Here is a 19097-nt window from a genome sequence, read left to right as displayed (position 1 = left end):
ATTGAATTTTCAGATGAAAAAAAATTCCATTTCATTTCAGATGGGACCTTTGAACATCCACATAGCAAAGGCCTTATGAGTATTTTAAATGACAATAATTGGCTTGAGGGAGTAACACAATTAATGTATCTAACAATAATTAAAAGCACAGAATAGTGGTCACTTAGGAGTTCCCCTTTAACAACAATGAAATCGGGACACATTACAAAAAAAAAAAAGACTAGCCATTTGTTTGCATGCCATAAAAAGAGGGTATTTTGCATTTCTGGGAAGTGTATACATATAAATTGGTAGTTATCAATTAATGGCAATTTTGCTTCCTCTCAGAGGGCATTTGGCCATAGCTGGAGACATTTTTTTTTTTTTTCTGTCATGATCGGGTGCTGTGTTGGCATCTACAAAGGAGAGGTCAGGGATGCTGTGAAGTATCCTGCAAGGAAGAGGACAGCCTCCCATAACCAAGAATCATCTGTCTGAACTGTCAGACTGAGGTTGAGAAACCTTGATATAAATCAAAAAGAATCATCTTAAATTCACAAAAAGACATAAACAGAAAGATATAAACAGACATCATTATAAACTCAAAAAAAGCCAATAAGTTTGAAAACTGGCCAAAACTTTGAAAACTTTCTACTTTTAGGACAACTGATTAACTTCTTCATCCCAGAAACACATTCATGAAGGTTACTAAGAGAAACTCTTAAATCATTCTTTCCAATATAATCCCAAATCCATAATGACATTCTGGAGAAATACGAGACAGACTTTGGGAATTTTATTTATACGGTCATACACCACTTAACAATGGGGTTACATTCTGAGGAATGTGCCATTAGTCAATTCTGTCCTTGTGTATACATCGCAGAGTGTATTTACACAAACATAAATGGCATAGATTTTTAAACTCGTAGGTTATCTGGTATTGTGTATTGCTCCTAGGCTACAAACCTATACAGAATAATAATGTACTGAATACTGTAGGCAATTGTAACACAAAGGTAAATATAGGTTTGTATACACCAGCATCACAACAAAGACGTGGATAATGTACCACACCAGGATGTTCCAACATGGCTACACTAGCCAATGGGAATTTTTGAAATCTATTTCATCTTATGGGACCATAGTTTTACATGTGGTCCGTCACTGACTAAAATGTCATTGTGTGGTGCATGACTGTATTTAAACTGACAAAGATTGTTACTATATAGTGCATTATTGGGAATTTTGTGTACCTGGCTGACTAGCAAGGCACTGAAAAATCAAATAAAATTTCAATAAAAAGTCAGTACTGTTATCTAATTGTGAGAAGCAGCTTTGGGCATCCTAAGATAGATTGTTCTCTAATTTCAATTTAGTATTAAGAATGTGAAGTCCAATCAGACAGACCAAATTTTGAATCCCTGTTTCATTTTAATAAATTGCTCTAATGCGAAATCCAAATTCATATACCTTATTTAAAAATAGTTGTACTTATCTCAAGGGGTTATTGTGAAAGTTAAACAGTGCATGTCAACATATTTAGGACATTAACAGTTTAACACTCAATAAATGTAGATTATAGTGGCACTGCTTCAAGCGAACCTAGGAAAGTGTCACAAGATGAAACTTGATTCAGAAAAGAGATTTCTGGTTTTTTTTTTTTTTAATATTTAAAATGTCTCTTGGAAATTTTGACTTTTAATAAGACATCAATCTAAACCATTAACATATTAAAAAATAGGGAAAGTTTATGTATTACCTCATGCTGATCTAAATCAAGTTATTTTGTTAAAGGGAAAACTGTCACAAAAAATGGAATCATAGTTACATGGATTTCCATAGTTTTATTACTATAATAGTCCTCCCTTATCCAGTTTCACTTTCCATGCTTTCAGTTTCACAGTCAACCCTAGTCTGAAAATATTTAATGGAAAATTTCAGAAATAAGCAATTCATAAATTTTAAATTACATGCTGTTCTGAGTAGCATGACGAAGTCTCACACTGTCCTTCTCTGCCTTACCCAGGATGTAAATCAGCCCTTTTCCAGGGCATCCACACTGTATCCACTACTACCAGTAGTCACTTAGTACCCTCCTTGGTTATCAGATCGACTATTTCAATATTGTAGTGCTTGTGTTCAAGTAACTCTTACTCTATTTAATGTCTCATGCACCTCAGCACATGGGCATGTTATCATATCACATCATCATGAAGAAGAAGAATAAATACAGTAAAATAAGACATTTTGAGAGTAAGAGATCACATTCATATAACTTTTATTACGGTATACTGTTATAATTGTTCTATTTTCTGATTGCTGTTGTTAATCTCTTACTATGCCTAATTTACAAATTAAACTTAACCATAGGTATGTATGCATAGAAATAAACATAGATATATAGGTTCAATACTATCTTGAAACCAACTTCAGCAACTTTGATGCTGAAACTCCAAAGATAGATGACTAAACTTTCTGAAAGTCTAAACACAATCTCAGCTCTTCTTTTTAATGCATGACCAAAGGCCAAGAAATTTGTTGCTAGTCATGCACCAATGGCTCCCAATACACATACACAATGTATTGTTCTAAGCACATAGCTATACCTACAGTCATTCCAGTATACACGTGTCATGATGTTGGTATTAAAGATGTGATTTTTCCTCCTGGGCTCTAATGAAAGAACTTCACAGAAGCTATTCAAGACACAAAGAAAAGCAGTCCTGTGGTATTTTGCCCAATATATCTTTTCTGCTGCAATATTCCATTGCCAATAAACAAAAATGCACAGGTTTTAAAAAGCAGTGCTTTAGTGATAGTGTAGAAAGCTTGAAATTCTCCATAGGTTCCCATCAAAATTTAAGCAGCAACAAAAACAAGAGTAAGAAAGTAATAAGAGACTATAACTAACAAAGTGCCTGGAATATAGTAAATAATCAATAATGTTAACTGTGTGAATTATTACTAAATGAGCTCAAAATATCAACATTGAAATTCATTCATTTTTTAGAATTGGAATATGAAGAGTATAAAATAATTTACCTTATAAACTTCTGATCTCTATCCAAATATCTCTAAGAGACTCTTACATTATCTCACTATGTGGGAATTTACTATGGCAAATTACTTTATACACTTGTTCAAATATAGTTTAAAATTAGGGAGCATTAGTTGACAGTTAGAAAATTACACTATATGCAGGATAATTTTATTTTAATTATATGATGAAAGAGGATATGTGCTATTTTATCCATTGTTCATCTCTTTCTTTTAGAAGCTTTCTCTCCCCTACTCCATGTAATTTGGGGAACTGAGATTGAGAACCATTAAGATGACATAAATATAGAGCTTCATGGGGACTACCTTTACCCCCACATGGAGAGAGTATGCCTGAGCAAGACAGCCAATATAGAAGAAATGGGATCCCAAGGATAAAGAGATGCAGGCATTGTAGTTCCTGATCATTCCTAGCAAGGATTTTGGTTTTTATCTTAAGAGTAATGGGAAGCCATGAAGCCATTGAAGAGATCAATCAGGAGACAAGTATGGTCATATATTTACAAATGCCAAATATCACTCTGACCACAGTATGAACCATAGTTTGGAGGGGAAACAGAGTACGTGTGTAAAATCCATTTCAGAGGTTATTGTTGACATTCAGGCAAGAAATCAAAGCTTCTCTTCATGTGAGTCTTCCCTAACCAATATAAAACCTTATGACTTTAACTCCGGATACTATGTACTTTATTGATATATTGTATTTTTCCTTCATCATACTTAGGAAAACTAAAAATGTACAATTTTTGTGCTATAGTTTTTTTAATGCCTGCTCCCCCACTAGACTTGGCCATAAGTGAGTGAATTACACCAGTTTTATTTACCTCTCTTAAACACAGTGCATATAAGAGGACGTAGTACAGAACTGAGACCCAATAGATATTTGTTGAAAGAATGACCAAAAGAATAATAATTGCTACTAACATTCATTGACATTAGAAAGATGATTTCAATAGAAATGCTATCTCTGGACACATGATAAACAGAAAGAGATGAAAATAGATACATGGCCGAACACTCATTTATATCAATAACTTACACTTCCACAGTCTATTTTCCCCCCATGGTTGTCAGTGAAGCAGATTATTTTTATCTTTCTTTTGCTCAACATTATAAGAATATTCCAACAAAAAAAAAATTGGAAGTTGTTGGAAATTGGAAGAGTGGAAAAGAGTTGGATAATGTGTATAGTTCAAATCCTTTGGCTACTAAGTTTAAAAGTTACCTACAAAGCAAGTCTGCATCAGTGTCAAGGTCCTAAAGCATGTTTGAATATCAACTAATAACTAATCTGATAGATTTTCCTATATTTTAACTCACCCTACAGGAAATTAATAATATAGAAAAGGAATTCCTTTCAACATAACTATAGCTCTACTGAATGTTTTAGCCACTTCGAGTATGGGCAGGAAAGTGCACGGTCTGAAACTCAAAGCACAATGATAACTTTCTGAAGGTCTAAACACAACCTCAGCTCTTCTTTTTGATGCATGACCACAGGCCCATAAGTTTGCTGCTAGATGTGTAATGAGCCTCTCCCACTGGCTTAGTGAGATAAGGTACATTCTAATTACTTAATTTCAGGTTCTGAAATCACATTGAGCATAAACCGGCACAGAATCAAATCATGTTTTGACTGACTAATCTGTCAAACAATACTGAGTCATACTTTAGAGAAGGTTATATTCTGCATGTAGTATTTAGATTTTCCATAATAGGACATTAATAAGTAATTTTAATTGTTTTGCATAATTTGAAAATCTGTTTAGATTGCAAGAAAATATTTCATCTTAGTCTTAAGAAACTATATTATACTCCCATTGCCTTTTTTAAAAATAAATTTGATTCTACATATAAGTATTGTGATGATTTCTTTTCTCATTTCGACCTTGGATAATATGTTTTAGTCTATAAAATTAGCAAATCACAGTTACAACATTAGCTAACAACGGGAATGTACAGATTGTAAATGCATAATGGGAAAGATATAGAAGGCCAAAATTGCTAAATCTATTATTTCTATGTGTCCTATCTAGATTCGAGGTGAGTTGGTTTCTTAAATTGGAATACTTTCCATTTTTTTTTCAATGGTTAACATGACTATTATTCACTTACCAGAAAAAAATAATACATTTTAGCTTGTTTTTTGTTGATGTTGTTATTATTCAACTACTTTCTTATTGAGCTCTAAATTCAGTTAGAAAATGTCTTTCAGCTCTGGATGGCAATTATTTTGGCTGCATTTCTTAAATTAGAAAGATAAGTAAGTATTTAAATGAATACATCTTGTAGAGTAACTATCTTGGAAAATTTTTCTTTTAATTAATTCCCTTTCCCAGAAGAGAGAGCTAAACAAATTTTATTTGTATAAAACCTATAATATTGTATATATTGTGTTATAGTTCAGTTTAGACCACAAATACATCGTATTAAAATCACACTCCTATATGAAGAGAAAAAAGTAACAGTTACCTGATGTTTCAATGAGGTCTTCACAACAGCCATAAACAGAATTTGAAAATGGATGTTGAAATTCTCTAAAAAAACTGAATGCCCTGAAACCTAACCACATTCTGTTTTTGTTGTCCATGCTCTGATCTCTTAATAGGAGGAATTAATTAGTTTAAATAATATCTTTGAGTACTTTAGGAACTCAGTGGATCCTGTGGAATAGAGTCAATTATTGACCACTTTTCTATTTTCTGCACTGTGTTGAGGGGTATACGAAAGAACAGTGAACATGCCTTAGACCTCTACAGTTCTTCAAGACTTGCAAAGGGTGTTCTGCTACACATAATAATACAGTGAGGTAGCTTCCTGGAAAACAGACCCAAGGGAGTTTGCCACCTGGTCAAGTTCACCTAAACAATGATAGACTCCAGACTTGAACCTGTGGTTTCTGACTATAAGTTCAGTGTTTTTCTATAAGTGCTATCCAATATGATTCCTGACCTAAAAATGTATGATTAATTGAAAATAAAATGTAAACATATATGTAAAAAGTTGTAATATTAAAGAGGCAAGAGGAATGATCTACATTAAATTAGTGATTTATACAAAATAATGCCTAATATAAACTGAATGGAGAAAAGAATGTTAGACTCTGAGATGGCTTTCTTAGAAAAGAACAAATCATTAGAGAGTTCTAAATAATTTAAGAAAATTTTCCAAATAATTTAAAATGAAACTTAATTTCATCAGAATTTTGAACTGGGACAGTTTCCCAGCTGCTTTCATAAAGGAAAAATCAAAGAATTTTCTCTATGACCAAACAAACAAACTAAAAATAACATACACCGGATGAGGCAGAATGGCATTTTCCAATAGCTGTAAACATTTAAAATACTATTCCTTGTATTTCCATGGAGATCACAATTCTATAGAAATTCTGCATGTTTTGCAATTTTATTCTTGATAGTGCTTTGGAGTAGTATAGAGTGAATTAATATTTGCTGCCATACACATCAAAATGAAACTGGAAATTAAATTTCCTAAACATTTCCAAATGTGTAGCTATTTTGTATTTTGAAAGCAATGCAACCCATATTTGTCGACACTCCTTAGTTTTCTTCCTAATGCTAACATTAATTGATAGAATAATTCTTTTAAAACATAGGTCAGAAGAACTTGTTTCATTTGATAATCTAATTAGTTCGATCAGCTAAGGATCTGATTCATAGACATGCTGAGGAACTGGAATTACTGGTCATTTACTATAGAATATATGGTGAATACTTTCCTACTTGTAGCCCAAAGTCCGCCGACAGTATAAAGAATTATAAAAACCAGACTGATAATGAAGAAAGTTGCACAATGGATACTACTGGTGCTTGCTGAAACAGGGGTAAAAAAAAAAAAAACACAGGTTGTTGTTAAGAGAGGAAAACAAAAGCACTTAGAGAAGAAATCTACTTTTTGTGTGACTATTTTTTAGCAACTCACAAAGAAATTTGAGCTAAAGAGAAATTTTCTATAATGTGAGTGGACTGGATAATGTAGATCTATTCTAAAATTCATTTCAGCTCTTTAAATATAGATGCAACTTTTCAAAAGTATGGTTCCTTTATTATAAGAACTATTCTGATTGCAAGCAGCAAAATACTTTTCATAGTAGCTTAAGCTAAGTTAATAAGCTCCTGTGGAGTGTCTCTAACTCAAGACTCAAAAATAGATGAAAGAAAATTAATTAAGAGACTATTACAATAATCTAAAGGAGAGATGATGGTAGCTTCAATTAGTGTGTTAGCAGAGATGGTTATAGATGGGAGACATAATGCATATTTTTGATGGCAGATACAAGAGAACTTTCTGAATTATCAGGTGTTAAAAGTAAGAATTACAAATAGGGAGAAGAACTTGGTTTTGTTTTTGTTGTTGTTTTGTTTTGCTTTAATTGTATAAATAATTGGATAGAAGAATTCAGGGTAGTTTGGAACATATAAACCTAAAGCATAGCCAGGGGGAGGAGAGGAGATGATATAAAAGTAGTGATGTAGTTAAAGCCATAATTTTTACTGTTTATGGCTTTTGCCTTGTAAGTCAATATATATTTCATACAAGGTCACAAATGCACTCCTTAATGTTTCTTCTTGTTGGTGTTATAATTTTATTTTTGCATTTAAATCTTTAATCTACATAGAGTTTATAAATTGAAGGGAAAATCATATAATAGAATTTTCAAAAAGAAAATTCTCTCACCAAGAATAATTATGTGTCATGAATTGAGGAGTATAAGGATCTTAAGTCTGAGTATCTGAGGACTTAAAAAAAATAGAATAAAGCAATAAGTTTTCAACAAAAGCATTAATAATTAATTATAACAAGTGGTCTATAGTTATAATAGTAGGCTTAATCCCTAGCCCAGATAATTACAAATTGGTGTTAAGAAAGACCACAGAGATTACCAAGTATTTCTATCTTTGTTCGGAATAAGGGCACTGAAGCTCAAAGAAGTTAATTAGCTAATATGATACAACTAGATGTTAACAGAGCTGAGACTAGGACCCTGTTTTCCCAGTACCCAAACGAGTGTTCCTTGCCCACTTCCACTTCATTGATATATCAACTATTTTTTTCAGCACCTACTATTTACAAGGCATGTAAGTCCTGTAGAGATGGGATAAAAACCTGGTCTCCATAGCCAGGGATCATAAAATATATTCAGAATACAATAATATGTACAAAAGCTATAATACAAAAAAACATATAAGAGCCAAAGAAAAATGTTAGATGGAGCTTTTGAGTTCAAAAAAAAGAAAAAAAAAGTCATAATTAATATTTCTTACCAAACATTTTGCTGTATGTTTTACAGGTCTTGTCACTTTTAATCATCACAACACAATTCTGTGAAACAGTTATTATTAAACCCACTTTACAGAAGAGGACAGGTTGAGTGCAACTGAGTAATATGCACAAGATAACATAGCTACTAAATGTTCAAACCCAGGTATTGAATTCAACTAGTGCACCCCACTGCTCACCCACAAGAGTAGGAAGGATGACAAAATTTTGGAGAGAATATGAGATGTGCCCTAGGACATAAAGTATGCATACTATTTGCAGCATAAAAAAGAAAAGGAATGTCACAGGCAGAGAGAGCATTTTACAGATATCAGGCAAAGCATAATACTGCAGGGAGGGCAATGTGCATGAGTTCACAAGAGCATTACTGGAAAATTAAAATGGATTGTATGATGGAGCCGATGAGTCAAAGAGTTCGAGTACCAAGCCAGTGTTGGCCTTTACATTACAGCCAGTGGGAGATACTGAAACTTTCTGAGCTCAGGCATAGCAGATTTGAAACAGACTTTCGCTAACATTAATCTGGCAGGAGCATGAAATTTAAAAAGTGAAAAAGAGCAAAAGACTCATGGAGGCACTGAAATATTTTGAAATCCAGGACAGCAGCCTACACTAGAAATAATAACTGGCCAGATTTGTTTAAGGAGTCCTCATCACCAATAACAACACACCAGATTTGTTTCTTACCAGCTATGAAAAAATACCCTTATTTCCAATGTTTGTTTTTACTCACTGACACCATTTTCAATTATAATTATGTTCAATTTTGAATAATTGAAATGTTGATTCTTAACTACCCAAAAGTTTTTGGTTTTGTTATAGTATGAAATTATTGAAGATTAACTCTGGTTACCAAAGAAAGTCCCTAAGTAAAATAGAATAATTGAGATGCCTACTTAAAACCTGACCTGGATTACATATGTTCTAAATGCTTCCCATTATAAAGGCCTCTTCTGCGTGGATAAATTGTTCAGGATTCAACACATCACTTATAATATAGGATATTATAATAAAGTGCCTGGTAGCCTATTTTAAAAACCAAAGCATTATTCCTATATAATAACTCTTAATGTGAAGAATCTTAGAATCTGTGTGACTTCTTTTTAACAAGGCAGGAAAGAATATTAGGCATATTTTTTTTCTAAAAAGTAAGAGGATTAGACAAGACAGATCTTTTTAAAGAAGCTCCCACTCCCAAAAAGAACAGCTACTATGAGTATTTATTTCTCCTCTACTCTATTTTCAGTGACATTATGTTAGAAGCTAGCAGGTGGCCATTCTGAGAGAATATATACTAGGAAAATCAAAAAAACCTACAAATTTGGTCTTCTTTTTCAGAGAATCAATTTGCCAACAAAGTTATCAATTTGCTATCACTAATTATATATGCTTCAAATATTTCCTATAGTTAAGGACCCTTATTCTTATAATGTTTGAGAATTTGGCATCTGAAAAAGAAATCACAGAGAGGACTTTTAAAACAAACAAAAAATATGTACGCTTTTGTTTTTTAAAGAATGGATTATAATTTTCCTTTGTTTTGGTGTGGCTCAATAATGTTTTGCCAATCACTAAGTAATTTTAAGGCTATTAATGAGAATTTTCTTAAAATATAATAGTCTGGTTCAGTTCTCAAATATTAAAGTACATCAGATTCACATAGAGAACTTACTAAAACACAAATTCCTAGGCCTTCTTCTGAGAATTTCTAATTCTACAGATCTGAGTTGGGGTTTGAGAATTTGCATTTCTAATAAGTTCCCAGGTAATGTCTAAACTCCTTATTAGGTGTACACTTTGAAAGCCAGTGGTCTAATTAGGTATATTTATTATCAACTAGAAATTTTATCATAATTTTAATTTTTTATGATTACTTTCAAGTACACAGTACATTGATTACACATTTATATAGTTTATGAAAAACGATCACCCCGATTGCTCTTTTTCTCCTCTGGCTCTTCACCTCGTCATTCCATTAATGCTGGCTGCATTCCCTATGCCGTGCTCCCCATGCCCATGACCATTTATCAACTACAAATAATTTTAAATATTTTAAATTTCTGATATAAATCTTTCCAAAAAGGAGTGGTCTACATTCTCACTTCAGAATTCTTACCAAAAATAATTTACTGTTTCTCTAATAAAGGATCTTTTTGTGTCATTAAGTCATATATAGACATCGATTCTTATTTTTTAGAATTTTAGACAGAACAGATGATCAGCATATATGCTATTTTGGCTCCAGGGTATAATATCTCTGAGAGGGTTCCTTGGTAATCTGTAATTAAAATGACCATCAAACTGTTTTCCTCTGATTTTCCTCTATTCTTAAAGGTGAAAACATTCCGTTATAATTGAGAGGTAAGATTATACTGTCCATATTTCTAAAGGCAAGAGTGGCATTTAATAAGCATTTAAAAATCCCACAGAAATGTGAAAAATGACACACAAAAAAATGACAGTGTTTTAAAATCTAGCCTTGGTCGGTCTCCCTCCGTCTTCTTCTCCCTCTCCCTATATATCTATCTATATCGATATCCGTATCTGTATCTGTGTCTGTATCTATATCTATCTATATATCTCTCTACACACACATACATACACACACACACACACACACACAAATACCATTTCCACATCTATTTCCATGTTTATTATTGTCCCCTTGAGTTTGAGCAGCCATCTACCTTTCCTATAGTTTAACTTCTTCCCTATAGTAGAAATATCAATATTTTCCTCTTAAGGATGTTGTGTAAACCAAGTAACTAATGATGGTTTATGTTAAGCAGTATTATGGGCAATGCTCAAATGTTCAAAGATATGCTATAATACAAAATCTGATTTTTAGCTGGAAACTGAAATACTTTGCAAAACAAGCAGGAAAGATAAAACAGCTATTAAAATGTCAAGAGACTTTTAAACTAAATATCAAAAGTCTTATTTTAAATGGAGCATAATGTACTAAACAAAGGATATCTATTCATTTACTGATCTATGTGTTTATTCCTTCATTAAACTAATACTGAGTACCTACTATGTGTCAAGCACTATGTATTGGGGATACAGTACTAAACAAAAACAGACACGGAGCCTGCTGTCATGAATCTTAGAGTCCACTGGGACACAGAGATATAAATGAGTAATCATGTTAATGAGTAAATCTTGCTAAATTCAAATAATTTATACAAAGTAAAGAAATGAGATGTTACTGGCATGTATAATGAAAAATGACTGGCCTACATTTAGGACTCAAGGAAATAATCCACAAGAAAATGATAGTTTCATGCTGAGATCTAGAGGATTAATAGAATTTAACAAGGCAAAAGGAGAACTGTGTTCTATTGGCAGAAAACAACACCCCTGGGCCGAGTGAGAGGATGCTGCTGGCACGTTGGAGGACATGAAAGAAGACAGCATAACCCTGGTTGAGGAAGGGACTGGAGTCAGAGACAGAGAGAGTACAAAGCGCTACATATATCATGGTAAGAATTTTACTATGGTAAGAATTTTTATTACCCTAAGAACACGAGAAAGGCATAGGTGAGTTATAAGAAATAGAAGACATGAATATGTTTGCTTAAAAAAATTGCTACTTTGGTTATTTTGAATATATTGAATTAAATAAAGTACATTAATAAATTAATTTCATTTTTTTTACTCTTAATGCGACTACTAGAAAATTTTAAATTTTATATGTAGCTCTCCTATTTTTCATGGATAATGCTATACTAAAACTTTATTTTTTTCTACATCTTTGAGATAAGCGTTTGAGAAATGCCTATTGAAGGAGAATTAGAATGTTCTTTCTTATCAAGTAAGCTTTTTTAAAAAAAATCCTAAATACTAAACTACTAGGTATTGCACATTACAGATGATAAACAAAAATGAGGATGTTAAAATAGATAACTTCAATGAACTTAACAAATCTGTGATAAAAAGCAAGGAACTCTATCATTAGAACTTATAACTTCATAGGTGATACATTTAACTATTTCATGATGACAATTTATGAACTCATTTAGCAATATCCATTTATGATTATGCTGACATAGAAAAAATCATGTCAAACTCTGAATCTTAAACTGATTCTCTATGTGAATTTAGAGACATAATTCATACCCCACACTCAGATACTTAACCAAAGACACAGAAAAAAATTAAGTAAGTTCTAGGATGTCACTGCCAATGAGAAATATGAAAGCCACATTTAAATTTTTGTTTTCTAGTGGCCACATCAAGAGATTTTTAAGTGAAATTATTTTAATAATATTTTTTTTTATTTAACTTAATATATCCAAAGTCTTTCAACATGCAATCAATATAAAATTATTAATGAGAGATTTTACATCCCTTTTCTAGTACTGTTTTAAATTCAGTGAGTATTTTACTCTTACAGAGCATCTCAATTTACGGTGTCCGTATTTCAAGCGCTCAATAGCCACATGTGGCAGGTAGCTGCTATATTGTAAGCCACAGTTCTAGAAGGGAGTGGCTTTGGCTTGTTCTGTCCCCATCACTAAACAACTTGATAGTCTTAAAAAGTTCACTTAACCTATAAGTTTTATTTTGTCATCTGTGACATGATCACAATATCCATTTTATCTACCTCAAATATTTCGCATTATAAAGAATGACTTCAATTTTACTTTACTATCATGATTTTTATCCCACAAAATAAATAATAAAAACATAAAGGACCAAAAGGTTTACCTTTACTATAACTAATACGACTACTATTACTGCTACTATTTCTACTATGATGGTTTTTAAAAATATAATATGTGATGCTCGATTTTCTCTAAGTGAAATTAAAACTCACAAATGTCCTGACAAATAGAGTCATTATCAATATTTCAAAAAACATGCACAGTAATTTTAATAAATGGGAAATATTTAATGATGCTCGGGTATAAATATTGGACAGATGCCTTGGCTATGAGTATCATAATCACTTTCATTACCAGAAAATTGTAAATAGCAGATTATGAAGGAAATTATGGAGAACAGTACAGAATTTTAATTAATATGAAAATACCCTAAGTTCAAATCACAACGACAGAACAAACAATAATGCTATGGCAGCAATTCTAGAGTTCCACCTTTATGTACCTGCCTAAAAGTAAATGAAGTTGAATAAAGTGTTTGGCACCTGATTTGCTCAGATAACTTAATGTTATCCATTTGATACAAAAAAGTAAATTTTTAATTGATTATACACAGAATAGGCAAAATATAACAAATAGAGTTTAACTTATTTTCTGTAACTCGAGTTTGTCACTGTAACTAGTATATTGTGTGGTATGGGGGCTGGGTGTTCTGTCATTGGTATTCTTCAATTCGGTTTCAAACTTCAAGTTCCTGTTACAGAGAGCTACGCTAAGATGGATATAACACCTCACTACAATTTTTTAAATCTGTTTTAAATGTGAAAGTCATTTTGAAGAAAATTAAATTTTGCAAAAATTTGTTGTGCTTTGAAAAAATTTTAACTGCCTTTCAAAATGCCCTCTGTGGTAGACTGATTGCTTGCATATCCCCAATTCTTCGCTTCTCTGTGCATCCATGCCCATTTTTCTATGACTTGAAAGTAACAATTACTAATGTGGAAAAATCTATTCCCTTACTTTTTTATGTACTTTTTTTTTTATTGTGGTAAAACATACATGACATAAAATTTACCATTACAACCATTTTAAGTGTGTAGTTCAGTGACATTAAGTACATTCACATTGTTGTACAACCATCACTACCACCCATCCCCATCCATCCCCAGGACCGTTCTCATCTTCCCCAAATGAAACTCTATACACCTGAAACACTAACTCCCCAGTCCTCTCTATCCTCAGTCCCTGGCAATCACCATTCTATTTCCTGACTGTGAAACCTTAGAATGTTTGTCCTTTTACGATTGGCATATTTCACTTAGTATAATATCTTCAAGGTTCAAGCATATTGTAGCATGTGTCAAAATGTCCTTGCTTTTAAGACTGCATACTATTCCTCTGTGTGTGTGTGTACGCGTTTATCTACTTATCCATTGATGAACACTTTGGGTTACCTCCACCTTTTAGCTATTGTGAATAATGCTGTAATGAATGTGGATGTGCAAACACCTCTTTGAGATCCCGTTGTTAATTCTTTTGGACATATATACCTGGAAGTGGAATTTCTGGGTCATGTGATCATTTCATGTTTAATTTTTTTGAGGAATCACCATAGCATTTTCCACAGTGGGTGCATTATTTTACATTTCTGTCAGCTATGTCTATCCTTGCCAACACCTGTTCTTTTCTGCCTTCCTTATTATAGCCAAACTATGGATATAAACTGGTATCTAACTGTGGTTTTGATTTGGATTTATGTCCTTACTCTCAAATCTGACTGATTTTGTGACTGACTTTGATCAAGGAAATGTCAGCACAGCAATTCAGGAACAAGTTTAAACAAGTGTAAGTGCTTGATTCTTCCCCATTGCCAGTAACATGGGAAGAGTGTGCGTAGGTCGGCATGTTAGAGGAGCGAGCATGAGGAACAAGGCCAAGTTGCTCAGGTCAACCCAGATGAGACCATCCTGGTTTAGGTAACAGGCAGCTTCAGGTAATAAACCATCCTAGATTATGTATAGTCCAGCCAAGATGAGCAGAGCTAGCTAGCTGACTTGCTCTGACTTCAGAGGCATAAGTAAATCCAGCTGAGATCAACCAAGCATAGCCAAATTAGCTAAGCCCAGTTCAAACCCATCAACTTGAGAATAAATAAGTGGTTGTTTTTTTGTTTACTTTGCAGCATTACTGTGGAAAGATGGATTACTGATATACAATCTATGAGGGGAAATCAGAGTAAATTATTCCGTGAAAGTCGACTGCTGCATAATAAATTAAGGTAAAAGTGTGGTAAGACTATACCAAAAGGAAAGTTCAATTACAGCAATATTGCCACAGCACAGCAGAGCAGACCATGAGAATAAGGATGGAAAAACTGAAATCTGCTTTTTTGAGGAAGTAGGTTTCCTATCTCCATCCACTCTATCAAACCATGGCCAGTGTGCTTGGCTCTAGAAACATCTTTCCAAGAATCTATAGGCTAAGAAAGCAAAGAACCATGGGCATTGGTATGACCCGGAAATTTAGGAATCCAGGCATGACAGTCTTTCTTACAGTTAGACAGACTTTGTGAAATTCATATTGGTTACACAGTTTCCTTTTCACTTAATCTCATTGTTGTGACCTGTGGTCATCTTATGAGCCCTTCTTCTGTTTTACACCTGGCCTACTATAGGCTTGTATGTTTATTGCCTGACTTTCGTCAACACATGAGTTGAAACCATAATCTGGAATTTTATGGTTTTAAACTTCCACTGGTTTATTCTCATTGTGTTCCTTGGAATATAAGTTTAAATTTTAAACTTCCACTGGTTTATTCTCATTGTGTTCCTTGGAATATAAATTTTCAGAAAACAAACATGAAACAAGAGTTGAATATTATGGTGTTATGCCTAGTTTGCTACTGAAGATGACTTTATTTCACCATGAAAATTCAAATTCCAAGTATTTTAAACAAAGTAGTAGACACAATTATGTCTTTCTCCCCCTCTGGTTTCTTTCTCTGCTTTGGACAGTAGCCTCACAGTTGCCATTATCATCATTATTTTCATTACTCATGAAATGAGCCGTATAGCATGCTCAAATAGAAGCCAAGGGAACTTAGTGCCAGTTTTTGTCCTGTGATCAATTTGAAATGCCTTGCTGTTTTGATCCCAAGAGAGATTAATAACATCTTTAGGCAAAATGCTATTGATTAATCTACATACACAAAAAACGTTCTATGCTTACAGAAATTGGTTATTTCTGATTCATCATACTCTTTTATTTAGTTTTTTCGTCTAACAACATTATTTTCATAAATAAACACCCTTTCCCAGCAATGTCAGAGGGATTTTATTAAATGCATTTAATTGAGGTGGGTTTGCCAAGGGAACACTTTGTTTCTAATGGGGAAAAAAAAAAAAAAAAGCAAAAAGAATTAAATCTGGTCCCAATTTGTCTATAAAAATAGCATTTCAAAGATAATTATTCAGCTGCTAAAACTTATGTCATGAGAAATATATCAAAACCATTCTTTGGCATGTAAGAAAAATCTGATTTATCTTGTTTGTCTCAATCTACAAACAAGAATTTTTAACCTGGGGAACATGGGCCACCAAGGAGACCATGGAAAGAATTCAGATCGGTGAACATGAATGACTAAAATTATATTCTTGTTTTCCCACTAACCTATAAATGATTTAGCCTTTCCTTCAATTATAAATGTAGACAACAAATTCCAGTACTATTAACAGAATCTGTAGCTATATCAACAAGAGAAATCACAAATATTTTCATATTATATTATATTTGTTGCAAATAGTTCAAAGTATCTTTAATGTTTACTACTTCAAAATTATAGTAATACTTACATAATAATGGATCCTATTATTAAAAATTTTGAAATATATATGTATATATACATATATATATATTTATATGACACACACTTGTTTTTATTACATCCTAACAACTTTTAACACAATAGGTTTCCTTTAAACTAGGTATTTTGTGTTATACTTTAAACATTTTTCATAAAAGGGGTTTACTATAGTTTTCACTACATGCCACAAAAATGCATAAAAACCTTTGCCGACCAGAAATATATTTACAGGAAGAAAATACTTGTTGAACTTCTTAAGACAGACAAATATAGCATCACACTTAGGAGAGTGAAATTTGATGAGTCACTGACTAAAAACTTTGTGCAGGCAGCCTAAGAAAAATGAAAATAAGCAATATCTGAGGCCATTCTCTTTCTCCTCTTTCTATGCCTGATGCCCTCATCCTGCCTGTGCTAAGTCATCCAGGATCCCCCTGGACAGCAAACAGTTTTCCTTTTTTTCCTGGCCATTCTCAAATGTTGAGACTTTTCCCAATACTCTATTAAAGCCAGGTCTCTGCTATCAGTATCAAGAACTGATAAGTGTTTTCATGTTCAATGCCTCAATTGAAAATGATTTACATTTTAATATAAGGTTGACAGAGATGTCTTAACTGATTACGGAAAATTCTTAAATATGAGGAAAAGAGAGTCGAAACCATTTACAATCATGAATTATTAAGCTCAAACTTCACTATTAGCTGTACTACCAAAAACTCTAGAAAAGGTCAAGTTCACAAATGTGTATAACTGGGCTACATTTTACAGCCAAATTACCAGGTTTGAGATAGGTTAGGGAAATGAATTCTACACCTTTGCTGAATTAATAAATAAAAACAGCAAAAGTTTTCTTCAATGCACCTACAAGAGACCCTCAGAAAGCAGACACATTTGGATGGGTATTCCAAAACTCAGGCATCAGTATGTGTCTTCGACCTAATTTAGTTGGTCCCATTCCATGTCTCCTTCTTCTATCCGGATGTTTGAATGAACATATATTCACTTCTGGTGAGACTGGCAGCATACGATATGAAAATTCACAAGATAGTAAACGATTCCACCAATTTTTTGTTTCTTTCTCTCTCCATTCCTTTATAATCTAGGGCACCCAGTTCGAGGGGTAGAGGAAAATTTTAAGACTTGAAATTTTAAGCTGAAATTGGATAAGTTAAAATAAATTGTGTTCAGATTTCTCTGCCAACCTCAAGAAAAATGTACTGAGGATCACAATAAAATGTAGGTGTATTCAGATACTTCCTGAGTTTTTAAATTTAACTTCCTTTAGAATCAAAGCAAGAACACAGGGAGTCCACCTCCATTTCCTAGTCTGTTAGCACATGTCATAAAGGAGGAAGAGATGATTGAACAGTTAGAATTTGCAGCAATTCTAATTATGTGGGATGCTGAAATAAGATTAGCAACAATTGAAATGCTGAGAAGTAGACAACATCCTCAGAAATAGAGTTAAGAAAAGTTTGGCATCAGAGATTTAAGAATGTAGGTCTCTTCCCAACGAGCTTATAACAAGATTAAAATTTAGTACATAGTACAGAGAAAACCTGAAGACAGCTGACTCTCTTTCATCAGAGAATAGATCTCTAACATTTTTCGAGCTGAAGAACTTCAAGGGTGAAAAAATAAGCACCCCTGAAGTTTGAGATTCATATCTATTCTAATGCACTCGGCAATGAAAAACTGCAATGTCATCTCTAGAAGGAACATGACATTATTCCATTTGGTCACATCCGGGACTCCTCTGCTTACAGGCCACAACACTGTGAAGTTTTGCATCTAAGCTCAATGTACCATAAAGGAGAAGTGCTAGATAAACCTAAACATCTTCACAGTTGGGTAAGTGCCAGCGCGAACAGTAATATCTTTGAAAAATACAAATTAATACGACTTTCTCATACGAGGGAAAAAATTTCACTCGTCTCTTTTGTACAATTTCTGTTTTTAACCTCCCCAAATATCATTTATTTGCCAAGTTGTATTTATCTAAAAGCTTTTAAGATATCTAAACAAAATTACACTTAAATTACACAAAATTACACTTAAGATATCTAAACAAAATTACACTTAAAACAATTTGCAAAGTCATAGGACTAGTCTTAAGATTTTGTCAAGATCTCTGCCCTTTGTTCAATTAACTCATGGATGATCTGGAAATAAATCCTGTATTAGAGAAAGTTATATAATGTCTACCTATATAAAAAGCAGTTGAACTGTATTAGCTTTCTCTGAGAACCCAAGGAGCAAAAGCCGTAAAATATAAGGCCCCAACTTGGGTG

The sequence above is a fragment of the Pteropus vampyrus genome, unplaced genomic scaffold, assembly GCF_000151845.1.
Source record: "Pteropus vampyrus isolate Shadow unplaced genomic scaffold, Pvam_2.0 Scaffold30, whole genome shotgun sequence".
Lineage (NCBI taxonomy): Eukaryota > Metazoa > Chordata > Mammalia > Chiroptera > Pteropodidae > Pteropus > Pteropus vampyrus.
Note: the sequence above shows the minus strand (reverse complement) of the source record.